The 25,219-nt window shown below is 43.5% G+C and overlaps 1 protein-coding gene across 1 annotated transcript in view; it reads left to right on the forward strand.

The window, feature by feature from the left end:
• Window positions 1-15,284: 15,284 nt before the first annotated feature.
• The window catches only part of LOC127638075 (neuronal migration protein doublecortin-like), a 98,512-nt gene continuing 88,577 nt past the window's right edge, over window positions 15,285-25,219 (forward strand). Inside the window, exon 1 of the mRNA XM_052119417.1 lies at window positions 15,285-15,394. The gene's annotated coding sequence lies outside the window, so the exon portion shown is untranslated. The remainder of the gene's footprint in view (window positions 15,395-25,219) is intronic.

Here is a 25,219-nt window from a genome sequence, read left to right on the forward strand (position 1 = left end):
CATAGAAAGTAGGAATAAGTAAATCAAGACACACTAATACGGTTCAAATCTATTGTTATCTATTCTTTAAAACAAGAATTTAAAACAAACTTTTTTTTAATATATATATTATATTTTATTTATTTTTTGGTCATTAAAATCCTCCTTAAACATAAACATAGAATCACACATAAACGTTAACTGGTGATGTTTGTGATTGTGAGCAAGCAGATGACAGACTCTGGAGGCATTAATAATAATAGTGATGATGATGAAGATCGTCTGTGATCTAGCTATTGCAATTGGAAGTTAATGCATGGTCAGTGCCAAATAGTCTACATGCTAACTGCAATACATTTTTGTTTTTGTGGTGTTTTTGAATCTGAGGTATATCCTGACATATTTTGTTTAATGTTAACCAAGACATAATTCAGTGCATCTGTTCTAAATGTATTTGATCTTGAGGTAATCAAAAAGTAACTAAAAGTTATCTGATTACATTACTTTCTTATTGAGGTAACTGGTTTAAGTAAATTATTAAATTGTTACTAAATAATCTGTATTTGTAACTGATTACATTTGAAAAGTAACCCTCCAAACCCTGCCTAGCAACCACCCAGAACAGCCTAGAAACCATATAATAATGCCAAGAAACTATAATGAACACACTAGCAACCACCTGCATCACCCTAGCAACCACTTAGCAAACACAAAGAACACCCTCGAAACCACATAGTAATGCCTAGAATCTATCCATAACACACTAGCAACCACCTGCACCACCCTAGCAACCACTTAGCAACCACACAGAACACCCTACAAAAAATATAGTAATGCCCAGAAACTACCCTGAACACACTAGCAACCCCCTATGTCACCCTGTATACCATTTAGCAATGTCCTAGCTACACCCAGGACAGACAAGAAACCACCTATATCACCCTAGCAACCATGAAGCAATGCCCTAAAAACCACCTAGAGCAACCACCTAATAAAAGCCCCAGAGCACACTAGAAACCACGTAGTAATGTCCCAGCAACCAACCAAAACCACCCTAGAAACCACCTGGTAATACCCTAGAAACTATCCTGAACATACTATCAAACACCCATATCACCCTAGCAACCATCTAGCAATGGCCTAATAACCACCTAGAGAACACTAAAAAACACCTAGTTATGCCCTAGCAACCACCTGTTTCATCCAAGAGACTACCAAGTAATGCCCTAGAAACTATCCAGAACACCCTAACAACCACTCACAGCACCCTAGAAATCATCTAGCAATGCTCTAGAAACCACTCAACACCTTAGCAACCACTTGGAAAAACCCTAGCAACCACCTAGCAACACCCTGTCAACCATCCGCAACACCCTAAGAACTGCAAAGCAACATGCTAAACTCCCCTTGGAGCACCTTAGCAACCACATAGCAACACCCTGGCAACCACCTAGCAATGTACTAGTAACCCCCAGATCATCATATCGACCACTTAGGCTTAGCAGTGACCTAGCAACCACACAAAACCTAGCAACACCCTGACAACCATTCACAACACCCTAGCAACTGCAAAGCAACATGCAAAAAAAACACCTTAGCAACAGCCTACAGTAGCAACACCCTGGCGACCATCCATAACATCCTAGCTTTGTGCAGCTCTCAAAAGTCTATATATTTTTTTCTATATACATATTTTGCTGTAGAAAGAAGGATCATAGTCCTCTCTCTCTGTTTCAGAGGTCAGCAGCTGTGGGGATGTGTGATAGAGATTGAGGTCAGCATGAATGGGAGTAATGTGTGATATGAGCTGGGCTTGAGAGGCTGAGAATGCAAGGACAGCTGAGGACTGAAGAGTCTGAGAGAGGCATCCAAAAACAGACTACCCCACCCGGAAGAACCAATTGAGACCTTTTGGAGCCACTAGAAGAGAAATAGAGAGCTGGGGAAGGGTGTGTTTAAAGTACATAATATCATTCTGAAGCCGATTGGGTAGCTCACTGATCCTGTGTTTAGTCTTTTAAGTATTTGATTTTACTGTGTGAAATTAGCCAACATGAAACAGTATTCGCAACCCATTATGAATATAATATGAAATTATTCACAAATAATTTTAATAATCTTTTATCCAGAGATTAGACCTTATAGATTAGATTAGTATTTGTTCCTTTTCAAGTCAAAACTGAAATGTAAACACTAATATTATGATTACAACATCAAAATGTATGTTTCTGGCCTAAAGGGACCACATCCATTGTGACCTCTAGACATGAGATAAAAAGAGACAAATAAATATGTAATTTTCTTCACACAAACCACCAATGGCAAACAACTGTATCTCAACACTGTCTCAGACATAATAATTAGCATACGTAAATGCTTAAATAAGCCCAGTGAATGTGTGTCAATGTGTGTGTGTCAATGTGTGTATCATTTTTTTTCTTTATTGTTTCATATTGTGATATAACATTGTGTCATATAACTGATTAAATGAGAATATCAAAGAATTAATTGTCATTAGAAGAGAAGGGGATAAATGCTTTCATGCTTCAGAGTGATTATAGAAATGGGCAGAGCCCTTTTCTTTGAGTTACTGTTTTTCTAGAGGTGAAATGACGTATGACGTAATCGTGAATCATTGGTTGGTCATAAGATTAAAGAAGTGATTCGTATGGCCAGACTTCCCCGTCACACACACGCTTTCACAGCAACCTTCAATGGTCATCTTATACATAGGCATAAATGCACACAGACACCTGCCCATGATCTGTTGATGCTGCTTAAAGGGATAGTTCACCCAAAAGTGAGAATTCTCTCATTGTTTACATCATTCACATCCAAGATGTGTGACTGCTGAACACAAATAAAGATTTTTAGAAGAATATTTCAGCTATTTATGTCCTCACAATGCAAGTGAATGGTGACCTTACCTTTGAATCTCCAAAAATCACATAAAGTCAGCCTAAAAGTAATCCATAAAACTCCAGGGGTTTATTCCATGTCTTCAGAAGCGATATGATAGGTGTGGGTGGGAAACAGATCAATATTTAAATCCTTTGATACTTTAAATCAAACGCTATATACAATGTAGCGTTTTACATATTGTAAGCGCTACTTAATCGAAATGGTAACTTGGTATTGGTTTTAAAACAGCGGATTTACAGCACTGTCACATTAAAACATTAACACACTAAAATGTAATTAAATTAGTAGCATTGCTACTTTTAATTAGTTACTCCCCAACACTGCATCTGATGCATCACAATGACTGTTCTATTTAAAAAAAAAAAATGTATTCCCTTTTTCTCCCAATTTGGAATGCCTAATTCCCACTACTTAGTAGGTCCTCGTGGTGGCGCAGTTACTCACCTCAATCCGGGTGGCGGAGGACATGTCTCAGTTGCCTCCGCTTCCACACATCTTATCACGTGGCTTGTTGTGCATGACACCGCGGAGACTCACAGCACGTGGAGCGCGATTCAAGCACAACTTACCAAACGCTCCACTGAGAGCGAGAACCCCTAATCACGACCACGAGGAGGTTGCCCCATGTGACTCTACCCCCCCTAGGCCAATTTGGTTGCTTAGGAAACCTAGCTGGAGTCACTCAGCATGCCCTGGATTCAAACTCGCAACTCCAGGGGTGGTAGTCAGTGTCAATATTCACTGAGCTACCCATGCCCATATGACTCTATGTTGTTAATTGATGTGAAAAATTAGCAGAAATAAGTATGTAATCCAACCCCGCATCAGCTGTATTGAAATGTAATGACTGTGCAAGCCTTGGCGGAAATCCATATGTAGGACCCAAATACTGTTGTTGCAACTAAAGGGTTAGTGCGACATAGCAAGGTTATAACATCACACATCTGTTTGGTTAATCTTCTTTCATTGTCTCTTTGACACCCGTGTCATATATCACAGTGTTTGCTCAATGCTACGGTCCAAATCTTTGACTCTTTGAAGTAAACGGATCATAGATCTGTATAATAAGCAATGAGTGACTTTGTGTCCCTTGACCTACAGCATTCTACAGTCAAAAAAACTCTTCAAAGCACAATAAAAGTTCAGAGATGTGTTTACATGTATGCGTGTGTGCATTTGAGTTGGCGTGTCTTTGTCTGTCCCAGGCATTGTTGAGGAAGATTTGCCAAAAACCTGTTACTAATAACTATTGACTTTTCTTTTTAGATTTTAAAGGGATTGCCTGATTAATTATTCTGTCTGAACTTTAATCACATTTCTCATTGCTTATGAATTCTAAAACTCAAACTTTACCAGATGGAAGATCGACTCGGTTACTAACGTAACCTCGGTTCCCTGACAGGAGGGAACGAGTATTGCGTAAGTAGCTTACGCTATGGGAAAACTCAGTTTCTCGAGAAATATTGAAGTCTTTATGTAAAACGCATTGCAGCTGCACAGCAGACAGCAATGAGCGAGGCAGCTCGGTCATTGGCTGTGCTGCGGCAACTTGCTCGAACCAATGACGGGGCGACTCTGAACGCGTGACCAATGAGCGCGCTTCACGCCCACGCGCTCAGAGCCTGCCAAGATTGCCGTGGCTAAGGCTATATATTAGGCGCCCCGTCATGAGAGTTCTTTAGGTTCAATCAACTGAAGCGACTGACCAAGCACAAGCACGGCAGCTTACGCAATACTCGTTCCCTCCTCTCAGGGAACCAAGGTTACGTTAGTAACCGAGTCGCTCCTCTCGAGAGGTCTCTCCTATTGCGTAAGTAGCTTACGCTATGGGAACACCATGTAAAACGCCAGTGCGTGCTGACTTCAGCTCTATAAAGCCAGAGGCAGATGCCTGAGCCTTAAAGCAAAGTGATTATTCAACGAGCCGGCCAATGGCGAGCTATATAATGGGATAAAACAGAGCCTTTGCCCCAAGGTGGCTCATGGTGGGAGCTCATTGTAAAAACATAAGCACATATCTTATGTACTGATTTTTGTACTTACTGATATGCATAAAAAACCCTCTAAGTCAGTCAGAGACGGACCTTATAAGGGAGGAGATAATGCTCAGCAAATACATACTCCAGTTCATACTACAGTCAGGCTGATAGAATGTTGGAATGCCATGAGGGGACCTGTAGGTTATAAAACCTGATAAATGTCGAAGGCGAGGCCCAGCCTGCCGCCGCACAAATATCTTCAATGGGTATCCCACTCGACCACGCCCACGAGGAGGCCATGCTCCTCGTAGAGTGAGCTCTCACGCCTAAGGGGCATTGAAGGCCCTTGGCTTCATAAGCCAGCGCTATAGCATCCACTATCCAGCGCGATATTCTTTGCTTTGAAACTGCGAGACCTTTAGTGCGGCCGCCAAAGCATACGAATAATTGTTCCGTCTGTCTGAACGGGGCAGAACGTTCCAAATATACTCAGAGCGCCCTGACCGGGCAGAGTAAATTAGCGTCGCTTTCGTCTGCTGGAGACGATAGCGCTGCCAGAGATATAACCTGTACTCTGAAGGGTGTGGAGAGCACTTTAGGAATATACCCGTGCTTTGGCCAAAGGACAACTCTGCAGTCGTTAGGTCCAAATTCCAGGCAAGCAGCGCTTGATGACAGCGCGTGCAGGTCACTGAGGCGAGCGCCAGCAAGAGCGCAGTTTTGAGCGAGAGCTGTTTAAGGTGCACGGTTCGGAGAGGTTCGAACGGGGCACTCTTTAGTGTGTCCAGGACCGTGGCCAGGTCCCAGATCGGCACCGAGGGGGGGTGAGGAGGGTTCATCCTCCTAGCGCCTCTTAGGAAACGAATGATTAGGTCGTTTTTCCCTAATGAGCGTCCCTTGTCAGGATTGTGTGACGCGCTATGGCAGCCACATAGACTTTGAGCGTGGAGGGTGTGCGGCCCGCCTCCAGCAGCTCTTGCAAGAAGGCGAGTACACTTGGTATCTCGCACGATTTGGGGTTCAAGCTCTTGGTATCACACCAGTCACTGATCACTTTCCACTTTTGGGCATATAAGCCTCGTGAGGGCTCGCACCTCAGTGATGGTTCTCAACACTCCACTGGGGAGGTTCTCGGGAACCCGTTGAGGGGCCATGCATGAAGGGCCCACAGATCGGGGCGGGGATGAAGAATCATCCTGTTGGCCTGCCTGAGGAGGTCCAGCCTCAACAGAATCGGCCATGGGGCAGATTGCATCATCTGCATCAGTTCTGGAAACCACATCTGGTTCTTCCAGAGTGGGGCTACCAGGAGCACTGCACATTTCACTTCCCTGATCCGACTGATGACCTGAGGTAGCATCGCGATCGGGGAAAAGCATACAAGGGGCGGTTCGGCCAGACTTGGGCGAAGCGTCCGTGCTTTTGAGAAGAAAAGAGGGCAGTGCGCATTTTCCCTGGAGGCGAAGAGGTCGACCTCTGCCTCGCCAAAGGTTTGCCATAACCACTGGGCCGTCAGGGGTGGAGAGACCATTCCCCTGGGAGAACTTTGTCTCTGGACAGCATGTCCGCTCCCTGGTTCAGGACGCCTGGCACATGCGCTGCTCTCAGCGAGCGCAGGTTGTGCTGTGACCATAAGATGAGCTCACTGGCCATAGAGTGCAGGGAGCTCGACCTGAGTCCACCCTGGCGATTTATATACAATACTACCGTCATGTTGTCCGTTCGGACCAGGACGTGTTCGTTTTTCAGGTACGGAAGCAGGGCTCTGAGAGCCAAGGCGACCGCTTTCATTTCCAGACAGTTTATATGTAGGCACTTTTCCGGGTTTGACCAAAAGCCGGAGACAGGCCTGCCCTCGTAAAGGGCCCCCCCATCCTATTTTGGAGGCATCTGTCGTGATCATTTTTCTCCGTGTGTTCACGCCCAGACTCACGCCGGTTTGATACCAGTTGACGGCTTTCCAGGGCGTCAGGGCTTTTATACAGCCGTGATTCGCTCTGATTAAAAAGTGGCCCAAGCGCCACGCGTGAGTGGGGACACGGCTCTTGAGCCAGCGTTGGAGAGGACGCATGTGCAACAATCCTAGCTGGAGTACAGCTGATGCCGAGGCCATGAGATCGAGCATCCTTTGAAATTGTTTGACGGGGGCGTGCGCGCCCGCTCTGAATGATGTTGCAAGGCGCCGAATAGCGGCCAGCTCTGATGAGAGGCGCGCCGTCATCTGCACTGAGTCTATTACTATTCCCAGAAAAGAGATATTTTGGCTGGGGGATAGCATGCTCTTTGCAAAATTGATTCTCAGACCCAGGCATTCTAGATGGCTGATAATCCAAGATCTGTGCGTTGTTAACTGACTCTCTGATTGTGCTATGATTAGCCAATTGTCGAGGTAATTCAGTATTCACACTCCCCGCTGTCTCAGGGGGGAAAGTGCTGCGTCCATACATTTCGTGAATGTACGGGGGGCCAATGATCAGCCGAATGGTAGTACTGTGTACTGGTATGACTGTCCCTCGAAAGCAAATCTCAGAAAAGGCCTGTGATGAGGCGCTATCGGGATGTGAAAGTAAGCGTCTTTCAAATCCACTGATAGGAACCAATCCCCGGGGCGAACTTGCGCGAGGATATGTTTGGTCGTTAACATTCTGAACGAGCTGAATCATTAAAGCTTTGTTCAGATGTCTGAGATCTAGGATGGGGCGGAGGCCACCATCCTTTTCGGACGAGAAAATAGCGGCTGTCAAAACCCGCCTCGCTCATAGAGGGAGGGACAGTTTCTATAGCGCCTTTTCTATCAGTTTGAGCACCTCGGTGCGTAGAACATGTGAAACATCTTTCCTCACTTTCGTCTCGACCACCGCTGAAAAGCGGGGTGGTCTCGTGGCGAATTGAAGCGAGTAACCGTGTTTTATTATGTTCAAAACCCATTTCGGTATGTCGGGGATTTTTTCCCAGGCTTTTGCTCGCACAGATATGGGCTGAATGCTGGCTGGGGGCGTGTCGCAGTGACGTATGGGCCCCACCGGCGAATCGCATTGTGCTAACACTGAGCTTACAGCTCTCATAAGCGCGGGCGCGCGCTGAGCAGCTTTGTTGAGTGCCGAGTGCAGGGGTGCGTGTGAGATTACAGGCACGCGTGCTATCTCCATAATGCTCGCAGCATGAGCTGGAGAAATGTTTGAAACTGTATCGACAGTGTTTACGGGTGGGGGTGCATACATTGTAATAGGCACACGCGCCACTTTCATAAAGCTTCCCGCTCTTAGTGGGGAGTTTCTTGGCTCGCGCGTCGCATCTGTGATGCTCGCGGCATGAGCCAGAGAACTGTTTGAAACTGTATGGGCAGCGCTTATGGGTGGGGGTGCATATACTGTAGTAGGCACGCAGCCACTTTCATAAAGCCTCCCGCCATGGGCGGGGGTTTCTGGCCATGCATACAGTGTTTGTGTGTAGGGGTGCATGCATGACAGCAGGCACGCGCGCTACCTTTATAGTATTTCCCGCTTTTACTGGGGAAGTGTTTATAACTGTGGGAACAGTGCTTGTGTGTAGTGGTGCATACATGACAATAGGCACATGATCTACATTTATGGGGCATCCAGCTGGAGCTGGGGAAGTATTCAGCACTGTTTGGACAGTATTGATATGTGGGAATGCGCACTTTAGTGTGGACACGTGACCTCTTAGTGACACAAGCAGAAAATGAATCTTTTTGTGTTTTTTGTGTGTCGCTGTTAAAACGGCGTTTGATTGCAGGTGAGCGAGTTCTGTGACTGGCCCATTGACTGCTGTGCAGACATTTCCAGCCACAGATGGCGCTCAAGGACAGTCAGGTTAGCCATGGCCCGGCCGATGGATTGGGCGGTGGCCTTTGTGGCTCGCAGGGCTACATCAGTGGCGCTGCGCAGGTCCTTGAAAGCCTCAGGTTCAGGTCCAGACTCGTCCATGGTGCGGAGAAGTTTGGCCTGATAAACTTGCAGAACAGCCATGGAATGAAGCGCTGACGCAGCTTGGCGGGCGGCGTATGCGCGACCGGCGAGAGCTGAGGTAGATCGGCAGGGCTTCGAGGGATGAGAAGCTTTGGCTTTCCATCCAGCGGTGGAGGGTGGGCACAGATGGTTGGCCACAGCCTCCTCGAGGGGCGGGGTTCCCTCGTAGCCTCTTTCTCTCGTGCCGTCTACCGAGGAGAGCGAGGAAGAGAAAGAAGGCTTCAGGCGAGCAGAGTGCGGGGCTTTCCACGACTTTGTGAGTTCATCGTGAACTTCGGGGAAGAAAGGGGAGGGTCTCTGTCGAGGGGCCTGCCGGCGCCCCTGTAGGAACCACTCGTCCAGCCGGCTGCGGGCAGGTTCTTCCGGAGAAGACCAGTTGAGCCCGAGGTCTTCCACGGCTTTAGATAGGATGCGGACGATCTCCGAGTCCATGCTGGTGCCCGTGCTCGCGTCCGCTAATGTCGACGGCGCGGGGTCGAAGGCTGAGCCCGGCCAGTCGTCGGATGCAGCGTCAATGGAAAGGCTGTCATCCTTTTCACCGTTGTCCCCTGACGCGCCGAACGAGACGAGACCCACCGCTCTGTTGGAGGGGTGCTGGTCCGCCTGCGTGAAATGGACTGGCGGCGGGGAGTTCTCGGGTAGTGCTGAAGCACGCGGGGACTGGCCCGGCGTGACGTCACTGAATTCCGCGTGCTCTGGCGGCCTCTGTGAGCGGCACTTTTTCTTGCACGGCTCGAACAGAGGGGACGGCAGCACGGTGGTAGCAGGCTCGTTCGCGGCAAAGGCGGCGAAGCGAGCGCGCAGCTCAGTGAGGCCCAGGGAGTCACATTCGGGGCATCCGCCTCGAGTGAGAGCAGCTTCTGCGTGGTCAGGTCCCAGGCAGCGAGTGCAGATAATGTGACGGTCCCCGTCAGGAAGAAGGCCTCTGCACGAGGCGCAGGTGGAAGGCATTTGGAACAACGCCTCGAAATTGCTCTTTTACTAAAATACAAAAGCGGTTCAAGTAGCTTAGCAAAGGATATCAGGGTGATGCACGCCGGATGTCGTAGCAGAAGGCTTTGAAGGCGGCTGAAGGCGCCGGCGTCCTCGTAGCAGTCCTGCTGTAGGCTTGTCGACGGCGGGCGAAAAGACTCCAATAATCCGGAGGATCCAGCGAAGAGAAGGTCTTCGCTGAAGGAGATTAAATCTAAAGAACTCTCATGATGGGGCGCCTAATATATAGCCTTATCCACGCCAATCTTGGCAGGCTCTGAGCACGCGGGCGTGAAGCGCCATTGGTCGGCTGCTCAGAGTCGCCCGTCATTGGTTCGAGCAAGTTGCCGCAGCACAGCCAATGACCGAGCTGCCTCGCTCATTGCTGTCTGCTGTGCAGCTGCAATACGTTTTACATAAAGACTTCAATATTTCTCGAGAAACTGAGTTTTCCCATAGCGTAAGCTACTTACGCAATAGGAGAGACCTCTTGAGAGGGAAACAAGGCTAGACACAAAATTGCCATTTAAAATATGATCAAATAATTTGTTATACAGTTAATAACATCAAAACATAAGTCACCTGTTGTCCTGGATCTTTCGCTATTAGTTCAAAACCATGTTGCTGTGTCAAATGCTTTAGTTTGCTTGTGTTGTTCCACGCACTGACATATTACACTTTAAGCATGCAAAATTATTTTGCACACCACAGTTGACAGGATATGATGTATTATATAATATTGCAATTAATATGTTAAAAATATTACCATCTACTCACTTTCCTGCAACAATAAAAGCATGCAGCTTTGAAATATATATTCTTTGTATTGTAGTAGTGTGTTAAGTTTCCATCTTCTCATCATCTGAATTTGTATGTTACATACATAATTTGACTAAAAATCAATTTATTTAATTTAACTAAATGTAAATAGCAGCAAAAGCATCTACTTTGCACTTCATGCAAACAGTGTAATATGTTATTTGCACCCCGGTTCAGATGTTGGCAGGTACTACTTGCACCCCCAATTCAATTCTAACACACAGTACAGTGGCATCACTGCAGTGTGTTTATTTAGAGTCCCACAGACACCCTACAACACCCTCTACCTCTAAACCTAACCATACCTTACAAAAATGAACTATGGTTTTACTACAATTACCCATTATCACAATGGTATTTTGTAGTAAAATCATAGTAACCACAAAATGAAACATGGTTATTATATTAACATCATAGTAAAACCATGGCAAATTGTAACCCGTATTGCATTCAAACTAAAACTAAAAAACAAACAAACATAGTTCTACAATATTACTATAGTAAAACCATGGTCAGTTTTTCCATAGAGTTCAGTCTAAACTCCACGACCTTCAACGTGACCAAATCACTGCAAGGCAATTAACCTTTAAATAAATGTGTATTTATTAATATAGGTAGTATTAAAGGAAAAAAAAACAGGATGGGAAAAACCGGGGCAAAGGGGAGAATTGAACCTGGATTGTCTGTACGAGAAAAACATATCCACACAACGTCTTTGAACACCACTCCATTGAAGCGACACATGAGGGTGCAGTTTGTCTTTAATTTCAGTATTTCCACCAGACTATTTGAGTCTATACAGCCACCCTGTGTGGCAGGTGCTATTTGCACCTAGTGCAAATTGTCACTTCGATTAAGTTGTTGCATGAAGCTCATTTTAGGTTATTTGACTAAATATTTTTTACAGCGAGTTAATAAATTAAACCTGCCCTCCATCCCTTTAAACAGACCCTCCAAAACCCAGATATCGAGATTACAGAAATTTTAAGAATATTCTCTTAAATTTGGAAAAAATTAGGTTAATCTGATTACTTTAATATGACTCCCCCAACAGTGTTCCAAGATAAGCAAGCTCATTATATTTTATTTAATGTTTTAAAATTTGAATTATAGCCATAAAAACTGAAATACATTCCTTAATTCTCCAAATATGCCTAATGAAAGTCAATTTGGAGGATGTTTCACTGACAATTACTCCTTCCTAAATAGAATTTTGCCATTTTTATTGATAGTATAGAGGAGAAAGTATAGGAAATGAAGGGGAGAAGTGGGTGGAACAACATTTGGAAATGTTGCAAGCCAAATTTTAACCTGCCCCACCCATATGAGCACTACAGTCCAATATTTCGCTAAATGTGTGCCAAACACTAGGCCATGTAACTCCTGTGTCCTCCAGGTCTCTTTAGGTGACATCGCTAAGAATATTTTCATTAGGATAAGGCCAAAGTTAAGGCCAAAGTATACTTTGGTTGGCCACATTGCTGCTCACTCGGCACACAATATGAGTGAAGCAAATTTTGTCATCAGCACAGTCAGCGTGGCCTTTCCGACAAGAGAACTCCCTCGTTTGTGCGCATCGTTGTGCATATATATTTGCTCACGGTCAAACGATTATACTTTGAAAGCCAATGTGGTCGAATCCAGTATGCACAAAAATGAACTATACCCAGGCTTTTAAACAAAGAGTGGGACACAATCGCTACACGGGCTAAATAAATATTGCCAGGCTATTACAGAAGCATACATAATTGAGTCATTAGTACAGCTACAATAACCAGAAGTGGTTGACTTGACTGGTTTGACTTACACAAAAAGTTTCAAGCCGACCAAGCTCAATCTTATGTTGAAAATCAGGTGAAAAGAGGTTTATTGCTATTGTTTATTGGAAAGATCCAACACATGATTGCTCATTGCTGACTGAGGTGAAAAGTGACCAATATGCAAACACAACATTAAGGAATTCAAATATAGCCAGTACAGGTTTGGCGACGTTAACTAAGGTAAATGGTCTCCAATGTGCAAACGTGGGGCTAAACTAGATCAAGGAATTCAAATTTGGTTAGTTTTCCCACAATTTCCCTCTGGCATTGTTGCAGACAGGAAATGAGTGTGACGTAAATGTTTATAGTATGCTCCAGTGGCTTTTCAGGCTTCTTACAGTCTTTTATATCAGAAAGTACCTCATTCTTTTGTTGCTTTGCTCACAAAAAGTTTTCTTCCTCTAGAGCTACCACACAAAGAGAAACAACCACACACATATCCACACAAACATTGTGTGTGTTCAGAATAGCATGCTACCATACTCTTACTATTTTCGCTATGTATAAAATGTATAATGTGCACAGAATACCAGATAACCAACTGTACTATATTTGCCAAAATGTGCAGTATACAGCAGAGCAATGCTCTGGATTCTGTATGTCACAACACAATGTGCTCCACTTGACCTTCCACTTTCAGTGTGACACATACAACCAGCAATGTCAACCACAATATTTGTCCCCCCTTATTTAATCAGACTGAAGACACATTTTATCCATAATTCAATTACATAATAAAGTATTTATGAGATGATAACTGGACATCAATATGCAATATACAGTAGTCATATGGTAGGTTATGTGAGAACAATGTATATGCTGCCTTTAAGTGGAGCCGGAAATATTGTAATATTTGGAATTCTACGATGCCTTCATTGCACCTGGGAAGCTCCTACATCCGAGTCAAGCATTCATTATTTAGACATGTCACGCATTCCAGTCGAAAAATAAAAACGTAAGAAAATAAACTAAAACATATACTCAATGAATGACAGCAAAAGCTCTTTTTGTCTGTTGTGGCAATCAAAGTTTTTACACAACTTTTATGATTTATTTATGCATGTCATTAATGTCTGACTTTCTTTCTTCCGCTGGACACAAATAAAGATTTTTAGAAGAATATTACAGCTATTTATGTCCTCACAATACAAGTGAATGGTGGCCAGAACTTTGAATCTCCAAAAATCACATAAAGTAAGCCTAAAAGTAATCCATAAAACTCCAGGGGTTTATTCCATGTCTTCAGAAGCGATATGATAGGTGTGGGTGGGAAACAGATCAATATTTAAATCCTTTAAATATTTAAATCCTACTTTAAATCAAATGCTATATACAATGTAGCGTTTGACACAATGTAGCATTACTTATTCAAAATGGTAACTTGTTATTTGTTTTAAAACAGCTGAATTACAGCACAGTCACACTACTGACATTAAAACATTAACACACTAAAATGTAATTGAATTAGTAGCATTGCTACTTTTAATTAGTTACTCCCAACACTGCATCCTCATAGTGGTATGGTTGCTCACCTCAATCCAGGTGGCAGAGGACAAGTCTCAGTTGCCGCGGCTTCTGAGACAGTCAATCTGCGCATCTTATCACGTGGCTTGTTGTGCATGACACCGTGGAGACACACAGCACGGCAGGCTCGGGCTACTTTTACCACATGCCCCCACTAAGAGGGAGAACCCCTAATCCCGACCACGAGGAGGTTACCCCATGTGACTCTACCCTCCCTAGCAACCGGTTGGTTGCTTAGGAGACCTGGCAGGAATCACTCAGCATGCCCTGAATTCGAACTCACGACTCCAGGGGTGGTAGTCAGTGTCAATACTCACTGAGCTACCCATGCCTATATGACTCTATGTTGTTAATAGATGTGACAAATTAGCAGAATAAGTATGTAATCCAACCCCGCATCAATGACTGTGTTAGCCTTGGTGGAAATCCAAATGTAGGACCCAAATACTGTCGTTGCAGCTAGGGTTAGTGCGACATAGCTTTTTTAACATCACACTATTGATTTTTAACATCACACTATTGTTTGGTTAATCTACAAATCTTTGACTCTTTAAAGTAAACGGATTATAGATCTGTATAATAAGCAATGAATGACTGTCCCTTGACCTACAGCATTCTACAGTCAAAAAAACACTTCAAAGCAAAAGATCAGAGATGTGTGAATACGTTGTTTGAGATGCAAGTGTTGAACTGAGGTTGCTAATGCGCTAAAGCTACCGGCAACACATTGTTTGAAACATTGAATGTTTCCGTGTAGTAAAACAACAATAAGTGTTCCATTTGGGATGATACTAAACTACATGGTTGAATGCATAATGTATTTGGTAAATACACAGTGTACAGAGCGTCATTTGGGACACAGCTTGTGAATTACACTCTTTTCATAGTCATACACCAGTACTGCAAAAGCTAGCTTTGCAACTTCGTTCAACAGCAACAATTTGTTTGCTAAGACTCAGAGTCTATGTTGAACCCTGTACCTGCTAAGCTAACCATAGCATTGGCATTTTACTTTAGGACAAATTGTTGTGGCCTAATGTTTTGTGTTGTAGTTTATATCCATTGTGCTGTGACTCTTCATTTTTTGTGTCGTGGCTTATTTCAGTTTTTTTTTTTAGCTTTTATTTGCGTGTTGTTGTGTTGTGCACTCCTAGACCACTATATTTCAGCCTGCAGTACAGGCTGACGATACATAAATGCACAAGCAGCACTAGGCGTTTACTGTGCTCGGTAGGCGTGTGCTGGGCGGCGTTATGACAGCAGTGAGCCGGCAGGGAAGCGAGTGCAGGCAGAGCAGCTGAAGCGTCAGACAAAGACACGGAGCGCAGCGCGATCCTGCAGCATCCACACCCACCCACACCCACTCACACACAGCAGCACTGTACCGCTGGTAAGTACAAAACCGGTATACTTTTATGTTTAAACAATGTTGTAAACGTGTATGTGATGTTATTATGTGAGTGTTTAGTGAGTTATAGATGTTGTTGAAATCATAGATACAGATTTTGGTGAATGATTGTGAACAGGCAGGTGGTTTTAAAGGTTTGAGACAGACCCTAATATATATATATATATATATATATATATATATATATATATATATATATATAAATGATTAATTATTATTATAAAAAATATTAATGATTTATTAATTATTATTATAAAAAATATATATTTCTTGCCACTCATGATCGGTAATTTATTTTAGGCTATTATAGTTTAATGAAAATTAAGTCTTTGTTTTTTGTTTTACACTTAAGTTATATATAGGAAACGATTTGCCATATAGTCAGAAATTTGTACTGGATACTACTGGATTTTTATTTATTAATATTTTTTTTTATTGATTCTTAGATGTCTGTTGGATATAGTGTCATCTTTTTTTTAGATCTACACTTGTATTATATTGCACTAGTGTCTTGTTACTGGAGAGTTAAAGGAAATCACATGGTGGACTATTGGATTTTTCAAATCCAGAAAAATTATTATTTATAATTTATTTTAATTCCTATTGGTGTCCTCAATGAGCATTTTGTCCTTTGGCATTCGTAATAGTGCTATTGTATACTATGTGTTGTACAAAGTCCCGTTTATGTTTAATGTTATATTAAAGTCCTTTAAGAAAATTCCCATTAGGATCCTTTGGGATTGATTCCAAAATTTGTATCCTTTAGAAATTCTTATTTTATTTGTGGTTAAGTAGAGCCAAACTTTACTGTCTTTGAGAGATTTACTCTTCTAATATTCAGGAGGTTGCAGTGTGTGAGTATGTGCAGTAGTATTTCCATCCTGAATTTGCTGTAGTGCCGCATGTGCCAAAGGGACACAATGGAACAGACTCGCAGAGCGCTCTGGGTGGGTGGGTGAATGAGGCGAGCGGGGCATACAGACCTGCCCCTGGAGACCATTTGCTTTTACTATGACCGATTTCATACTTCTACTTGTGTGTCATTCAGTGTGTCATGTGATATTGGACTCCATACACTTCATCAGTGTGACATCAGAATTATTCATTACCCCCCAAAAACCTCAACAGTAGTGTAGGCAAAGTTTGTAACAGCAGTATTTTACCAACAGGAAACAGATATGTGATTACCTTAAAACGACCATTGATATCAGATGGTAATCATGTTTCCACAAATAAAAGGTTAGTTTTTCATACAACAATACAACAGTATATACTTTTTGAACATAGGCTTTGAAAACATTGCTCAAGAATGACTCACCTTCATGTTGTTCAAATCCCATATAACTTTCTTTCTGCTGTGGGACACAAAAGGAGATGTTTTGCAGAATTTCAAGGCTGCTCTTTTCCATACAATGAAAGTGGATGTGAACTGGGGTTGTCCAGCTCCAAAAATGATATTGGTTGAAGTATTTGGCTGCATTCAATTGCTAAGTCTTGCTGCCAACTCAGTTAATGGCTTAAAGGGATAGTTCACACAAAAATGAAAATTCACTCATCATTTACTCACCCTCATGCCATACCAGATGTGTATGCCTTTCTTTCTTCTGCAGAACACAAACGAAGACATTTAGATGAATATCTCAGCTCTGTAGGTCCATTCAATGAAAGTGAATTGTGATCAAAAAGCACATAAAGGCAGCATAAAAGTAATCCATAAGACTCCAGTGGTTAAATCAATGTCATCTGAAGTGACATGATAGGTGTGGGTGAGAAACAGATCAATATTTAAGCCATTTTTTACTGTAAATTTTCACTTCCACATTTTGGTGTATAAGTGAATTTCAAATTCAGCCACCTAGTGGTTGGGGCTGGTCAAAGGTGGAGATTTACATTAAAAATGACTTAAATATTGATCTGTTTCTCTCAAACACCTATCATGTCTCTTCTGAAGACATGGATTAAACCATTGGAGTCTTATGGATTTCTTTTATACTGCCTTTATGTGCTTTTTTGACATTCTGAGTTCTGGCCACCATTCACTTGCATTGTGAGGATCTACAGAGCTGAAATATTTGTCTAAAAATCTTCACTTGTGTTCAACAGAAGAATGGGATGGGATGAGGGTGAGTAAATGATGAGAGACTTTTCATTTTTGGGTGAACTATCCCTTTAACCATCAGTGTTTTTGCATGAATAGACCTTGTAAGGAAACTGGTCTCAGAACAGTTAAAGCACTCTTAATGAACTACATTGATGTTTTAATTGCAATAAGATGACAAGTGACTTGTTGTCTTTACTTAATCCATTTGTGTTGGGACAACATGAATATTTGTTTATTTAGTTTGCGTGGGAGAGTAGAGGGAGAGTAAATGTTCAAATTAAGTGTTATTTTATGTGTGTTTGTGCAAGATGATTGTAAAGGTGGATACTTGTTACTTTTTAATGTTTTGTTATGTTGAGATTTAGAAGGATTTCCGTTATGTTGGAGTTTTGAGGGTTACCATCATGGTAAAGAGTGGAGCTTGAGACTGGTTGAGGACCAATCCATATTAAGTACTCTATATTTTCTTTTATCCAATGAGCATCCATTGTGATAACTATGGCTTAGTGACCAAATTGTACTCAGTAGTGCATCCCACCAGCATGCATGCACATGTTTAGCTTGTTAAAATGTCCTGGCAGTAGCTATCATATCACTAAAAGAGATTAATTAGAGTTTTTTTTTTTTACTTGTTTAAGATACGCTTCCTCCACTTGAAGTATTTAAGTTGAAATTACATGGTAATTGTAACTTAAAAAAACTCATTTCAAACATGTGAAACCAGCATCCATGACTGAATCAAGATCAACCAAAGAGTTATTTCTTGAGTGAACGCAACAATTCCAAATGGACCAAATGCGATCCAAATGTGACTTTTATGATAACGTTTTGTCCTTTTGGAGCTGGACAGCCCCAGTCCCCATTCACTTTCCTCATAGGAAAAACAGCAGTCAGGACATTCTGAAAAATAATTCCTTTTGTATTCCCTCAAGGAATACAAAAGGAATACATGAGGGTGAGTAAATGAAGACATTATTTGAATTTCTTGGTGAATTATCCCTGTAGATTGGGTATCACAGTTACAGGCATCCTTATAGCAGTAGGGGTGCTGTCTCCAATACTGTCATGTCTGGACGACACTAGGTGTCCTGCTGAGTCAGTGGGCCTCTCTGACTGTCTTCTGGTGGGTGACTTGATTTATCTCTGCCTGTCATTGTGTGTAGGAGCCCTTGTGTCAGCTGTGGAACAGGTCCAATTCCCTTCTGTAAAACTGATGGCAGAAAGAAGCACTCAAGGTGCATGATGTGACCACAATAAGGATGTAATCCCTCTTTTTACCATTACAGAGGGACACGTGCTGTAGGATTAGATAATAACAGACCTATAAATCAGGACCTAATGCAGAACAGGGAGTGGATAATTAATGGGCCACCTCACACACGCGCGCACACTCATGGGCGTTGCCTCGACATATTACACTGGCTTTTGTCATCAAATCTTGTTTTGTGCTTTAATGTCGATATAAAAATCTGGGTTGCGATTTGAACATATTATTTATTATAAATTTGTAGTGTATTGCAATTCAAAACTGTAATATACAGTATATATATCTTTTGCACACTTTTATTCACTTATATTTTACTCACTTATGATCATTTGGTTCCAGCATGTTTATCATTAGGCAAAAAACCCTGCAGTCTTTCTGTATGGACATCTTTGCTATTGAAAAATGTAGTCTTTTTTCTTACTTTCATACATCGATTTTTCCCACACCTCTAATGAAACTGTGTTCATGTGTGCATGCCATTTTTAAACTCTCTAAGCTTTATACATTTGCAGTGACTGTGTGTCTCTGTGTAGCGTTTTGTGTTTGTGTTCTAAGGTTGGACGGTGAGGGGTAGACGCCAGGGTTTATTTGGAAAAGCTGCTGCAATCCCTGCTGTTAGTGGCACTGGACACAGTCCCAGGTCTAAATGCCACAGTCCGCCACTTTTGGCAAGACAACCCTGCAATACCATTAGTGCTAACAGCAAACGTATAATCGTTGATAGCCTCTAGAAATGGGCAATGTTACAAGTTTTATTCAAGATTGTTATTTGTTTCATGTTAATATAATTTGTTTGATTAGATTGAATGGCAAGACCATGTGATTGCCCTTCGTTATTAGTAGTGTTTTCTACAGTGTATGCAACACTGTTACTGCTTATTGTCATACTTATTGTTAGAGGCTTTGACAAGGTAATAAACTTATGAGAAGAGATGCAGGGACGGATTAATCACCGGGTCGATTGGGACATTAACCAGGGGCCTCTAAACCCAAAGGGCCCCAAGCTCTAAATAAATATTTTATTTATTTTGAGATGTCTATAAATCCATGTTAATGTAAGCCTTATGTAAAGTACCATTTGTTCAGCCGAATGCGTGCTGGACGACAGCAGCGCGAGCACAGTCACTCGAGTGTGCGCTCAGGGAATCTGCGTCTCACAGATACTGCACATATATTTGAAGGACTACAGAGAACAGCGTCTGATTTACAAAATGCTTCCAAACACAAAGATAAGGTGTAGTTTCCCCTGGCTGTCTAAAAAGCTGATGGTTTAATTTCATATAAGCGACAGAATTAATGCAACAGCATAGAGGACTTTAAAATGTTTAAGTCCTACATGCATTTCATGTTTAACGATAAAGAGAAAGGTGCCTTAATACCCTAAATATGTGCACAGTAAACGTTTGTAATATTTGGTTAACCGCGAGAGTTCACGAATGGTTAATGTGATATTTGTCGGGAGTAATAAAGAAGGTTTATTGCCATAGATGCGTCAAACACAATCTCAGATAGCAGGGAATAAACACAGTGAGCTATGAGCCTAAATAGCACAATACATAGATTCCACGGCCTGCAACATAGTAGGCCTATTCTTTAACAATGGAAAATGCATAATTCTGCCCAGGCAGGTTCACTTTCCATGAGGCAGCGAATGCTATGATTTATAGGACTTCTTTGGGATGCTTTGATGTTTAAATAATTCAGCATTTAACTTGTGTAAATATTGTTTGCACACCAGAGTAAAAGTGGGAAAGACACTCACCATTAATCATTGCTCAATGTAGCAAATTGTTGAAACTTTGCTAGGTGAAAACAATCTGGAATCATGTGTAACAGTCACGTAAGTCCTCTTTGCAACCTGAACTTCGTCGTAAATGTTGATTTGTCACACCAGTGCTGAATAAACTTGATGCAGAGCAAGAATTGGTGAAACAGAAGACAGGTGTCTTGAGATGCATTAATAAATATTGAAATTATTTTTAAGTTTGACGGTCCTGCACAACAAATTGTAAGTTTAATAAATCTTAAAGTTCTTTGAAACTTAATAGAGTGTCTAAAAAATGCAACGGTCCCAAGTTGTGGTGCAGCGCAACGATTCAAGACGTCCGTCCAGTGCCTGTTTACATAGAAAAACATTTTAAAAACAGCGCAGACGGACCAAAAATGGGAAAGTTTGTTTGGTAATGTCAGACTCAGATCTGGTTGAAGACCTTACATGTAAGCAGAATAACTGAATAGTGATTTTGGTATTTGAATACAGGCGGCATGCATATCACTATTAATAACACATTTTTGGTTCGGTTTATAATTAAAAAGTACATATAACGGGTTGTGTCAGACATTGCCACAAACTTTTCTTCCGATTTGAAAAATCCAATCAAATCTGCCAAGCATCCTGCAGCGTAGGATGCAGAAAGGTGAACATATTCATGTCATGGGGGCCTCCATGTGTACCGGCCCATGGGCCTCTCAGTCCTTAATCCATCCTCGGAGAGATGTATTACTTTTCTATTACTTTTCTAAGCAATCCAGTTTACGGTTTTCACCTGGTGGACGATAAAACAGACCAAAAAGCCCCAATCCTGGGTTATCTTATTTCATGTTTCACACTGTTCATAATTTACCTTGGGTTAATAATTCACACTGCATACCTTTGGCACAACAATTTGTGGTTAGCAGCATCTTCTCTGGAGCAGGGCTTCATAACGTCTCGTTTACTGTCGTAACCTCCGTTCCCTGATGGAGGGAACGAGACATTGTGTCGATGTAGTGACACAAGGGCTCGCTTTTGGGAGCCTTCAGATCTTTGAGAAAAGGCCAATGAGAAATTGGTGAGTCAAATTTGCATGCCACTCCCCCGACATACGGGTATAATAGGGGTTTCCACAATCCAGTGGGCAAGCCTCTGTTTGGAGACAGCGTTCCCTTTCCGCTGTCCGCCAAAGCAGACAAAGAGCTGCTCAGAGTGTCTAAAGCTCTGCGTGTGGTCCAAGTAAATGCGCAAAGTATGCACCGGACACAGCAATGATAAAGCTGGGTCTGCCTCCTCCAGGGGCAGCGTTTGCTGTTTCACCACCTGATCCCTTAAAGGGGTCGTGAGAACCTTGGGCACATATCCCAAGTCGGGTCGGGGTCTCAGGATCACGTGAAAGTTATCTGGACCGAACTCTAGGCATTATTCGCCATGGGAAGAACACCACCTAGCGCAGATACGCCACTTCAGGGACTAGACCCGTTAGGTCTGCCGCGTCCCATTCAGGGACCAGACATGGAGATTCCAGAAGTCTGGGCGTGGGTGCCAGAGAGTGCCCCATCCCTGAGAAAGAAGGTCCTTCCTCAGGGGAATTCGCCAGGGAGGAGCTGTCATGAGGAGTGTGAGGTCCAAGAACCAGGTCTGAGAGGGACAGTACGGAGACAGGGACAACCCGAAGGGGAGAACCCTGTACTGATACTCTTGGGGGTCTTCTTGGGAGCCGGCCGAGAAGCAGGGTGGGCCTCTCCTGTGGTGGGCTTTATGCCAGGGGCCGAGAACTGGGCTGGGGCGGGGCCGCGTGGGTTTGGGTCGCCGCAGGGGGGCGCACTCTTAAGCTGCACCATGTGCTGGATCGCCTCCAATTGCTGTTTCACCACCGAGAACTGCTGGGCAAAGTCCTCAACAGTGTCGCCGAAGAGGCCGATCTGGAAAAATGACGACCAGGTTGACCCTCATCTCAACCAGTTTCAGCCACAAGTGGCGCTCCTGGACCACAAGCGTGGACATCGTCTGCCCGAGTGTGCATGCGGTGACCTTTGTCGCTCTGAGGGCGAGGTCAGTAGCCGAGTGCAGTTCTTATAACACACCGGAATCAGAACTACCCTTGTGTAGCTCTTTCAGAGCCTTGGCCTGATGTGACTGGAGAAGGGCCATGGTGTGAAGGGCGGAAGCGGCCTTCCCAGCAGTGCTGTAGGCTTTTATCATCAGTATCGACGTTGCTCTACAGGCTCGGAAGGGTAGTGCTGGGCGACTCGGCCAGGTGGTAGCACTCAGCGGGCACAGGTGTTCCGCGATCACTTTGTCTACCTGAGGTATCGTGGCATAACCCTTGGCCGTCCCCCCATCAAGGGTAGTGAGAGCGGATGAGCCAAAGGATCGCGTTCGGGCAGTAAAAGGTGCCCTCCACGACTGCGTCAGCTAGTCATGCACTTCCGGGAACAATGGGACTGGGGGGTGGGGGCGTGGCAGTGAGCAGCGCACCGAACACAGGAACCAGTCATCAAGCCGTGACTGTTGAGGGATGGGTGGAATGTTCAAGCCCAACACTAACGGGATGAGCTCCGCGTCGGCCTCGGACTGGGCTGCCACACCCGAAGACGGTGGTATTCAGCATGCTGTCAATACAACCGCTCAGCTCCGAAGAAAAAGTCTGAATGAATCTGCACACCGGTCTCCCTTTTATGCCCGTATGTCAGGGGGAGTGGCATGCAAATTCAACTTGCCAATTACTCATTGGCATTTTCTCAAAGATCTGAAGGTGAATCAGGCTCCCAAGAGCTACCCATAGTGTCACTACATCGACAAAACATCGAGTGAGTGACAGAAGGGGAACCCAGGGTTAAAAACGGTGCTTACTCCTTTTCAAAATTGCAAGCGTGAAACAGTGCAACCCGGGGTTAACCCGGGGTTTAAGTGATCTTAAGAGGGAGATAACCAAGGGTTAAGTGTGTGTTATAATGTGAAAAGCCTAATAGAGACTTGGGGACAATTTATTTTGACTTAGGCCAGCAAGCAAAGGTGTAGCAACCACTCAGAACACACTAGTAACCACACAGCAACACCCTAACAATCACTCAGAATACCTTAGCAACTGCAGAGCAATGCCCTGGAAACCACCCATAACACCCAGCATTAATGTTGCCAAATTGTCCACACATTACGCTGAAACAAAACTTGCTTTCCATTTACTACTGGGCTCCAGGGCAGATTATGATTTGCAAAGGCCCTGGGGCCAATTTCCTCCAAGGACCCGCCTCCAATTGTTGTTTTCGGGGGTTTTGTTTTCCTGCCCAAAAGTTGTTGTGCGGGAGGGTGGTGGGTGGCACATTGGGGGTGGTAGGGTGTTCGTTGTTCATGCCCAAAAGGGTTTTACAGCGGGGGGAATCACCAAACTAGATGTCGCAACCTTTAAGCCCAGGGCCCCCTCGGTAGTCAAGGGCCCCTGGGCACTGGCCCCATTGGCCGGTCGGTAATCCGTCCGTGTTGGGCTCAGTTTGTAAACAGTATGTGAATAATGTGCAAAAAATATATACTGTATCACTAAAACATAAATGTGATTTTCCTTTGAGTGAGAGTAAAATTGTGGTTAAATGTCTCACTCTTTCCTTTGGACTCTTGGCACAGCAGAGTGTTGATTTTGGAACGGTATCAGGAAGTAAAGCAAGAACACTGACTAAAACCAGTCTAACTCTCAGAAATCTCATCATTACAGGCTAAAGATAGCGGAGGTCAGGCTTCAGTGCTGATTAAAGAGCTAATTGAGGTGTCGTCAGGCTAGGCAGCACTGACAAGCATTTACAGGATTCCTCTAAATAAATCAATAGAGATGTAAGCCTTTAGTCATTTTCCAATCCTAAAGGATTTGAGTACAGTATATGTCTCACCTACAAACTTAGACCTCTCCCAATGATCTGAAAGCACTGTTTGTCTTTTAAATGACTACAGTGAGGAAAATAAGTATTTGAACACCCTGCTATTTTGCAAGTTCTCCCACTTAGAAATCATGGAGGGTTCTGAAATTGTCATCGTAGGTGCATGTCCACTGTGAGACACATAATCTAAAAAAAAAAATCCAGAAATCACAATGTATGATTTTTTAACTATTTATTTGTATGATACAGCTGCAAATAAGTATTTGAACACCTGAGAAAATCAATGTTAATATTTGGTACATTAGCCTTTGTTTGCAATTACAGAGGTCAAACGTTTCCTGTAGTTTTTCACCAGGTTTGCACACACTGCAGGAGGGATTTTGGCCCACTCCTCCACACAGATCTTCTCTAGATCAGTCAGGTTTCTGGGCTGTCGCTGAGAAACACGGAGTTTGAGCTCCCTCCAAAGATTCTCTATTGGGTTTAGGTCTGGAGACTGGCTAGGCCACGCCAGAACCTTGATATGCTTCTTACAGAGCCACTCCTTGGTTATCCTGGCTGTGTGCTTTGGGTCATTGTCATGTTGGAAGACCCAGCCTCGACCCATCTTCAATGCTCTAACTGAGGGAAGGAGGTTGTTCCCCAAAATCTCGCAATACATGGCCCCGGTCATCCTCTCCTTAATACAGTGCAGTCGCTCTGTCCCATGTGCAGAAAAACACCCCCAAAGCATGATGCTACCACCCCCATGCTTCACAGTAGGGATGGTGTTCTTGGGATGGTACTCATCATTCTTCTTCCTCCAAACACGGTT

Source organism: Xyrauchen texanus, chromosome 4, assembly GCF_025860055.1.
Source record: "Xyrauchen texanus isolate HMW12.3.18 chromosome 4, RBS_HiC_50CHRs, whole genome shotgun sequence".
NCBI lineage: Eukaryota > Metazoa > Chordata > Actinopteri > Cypriniformes > Catostomidae > Xyrauchen > Xyrauchen texanus.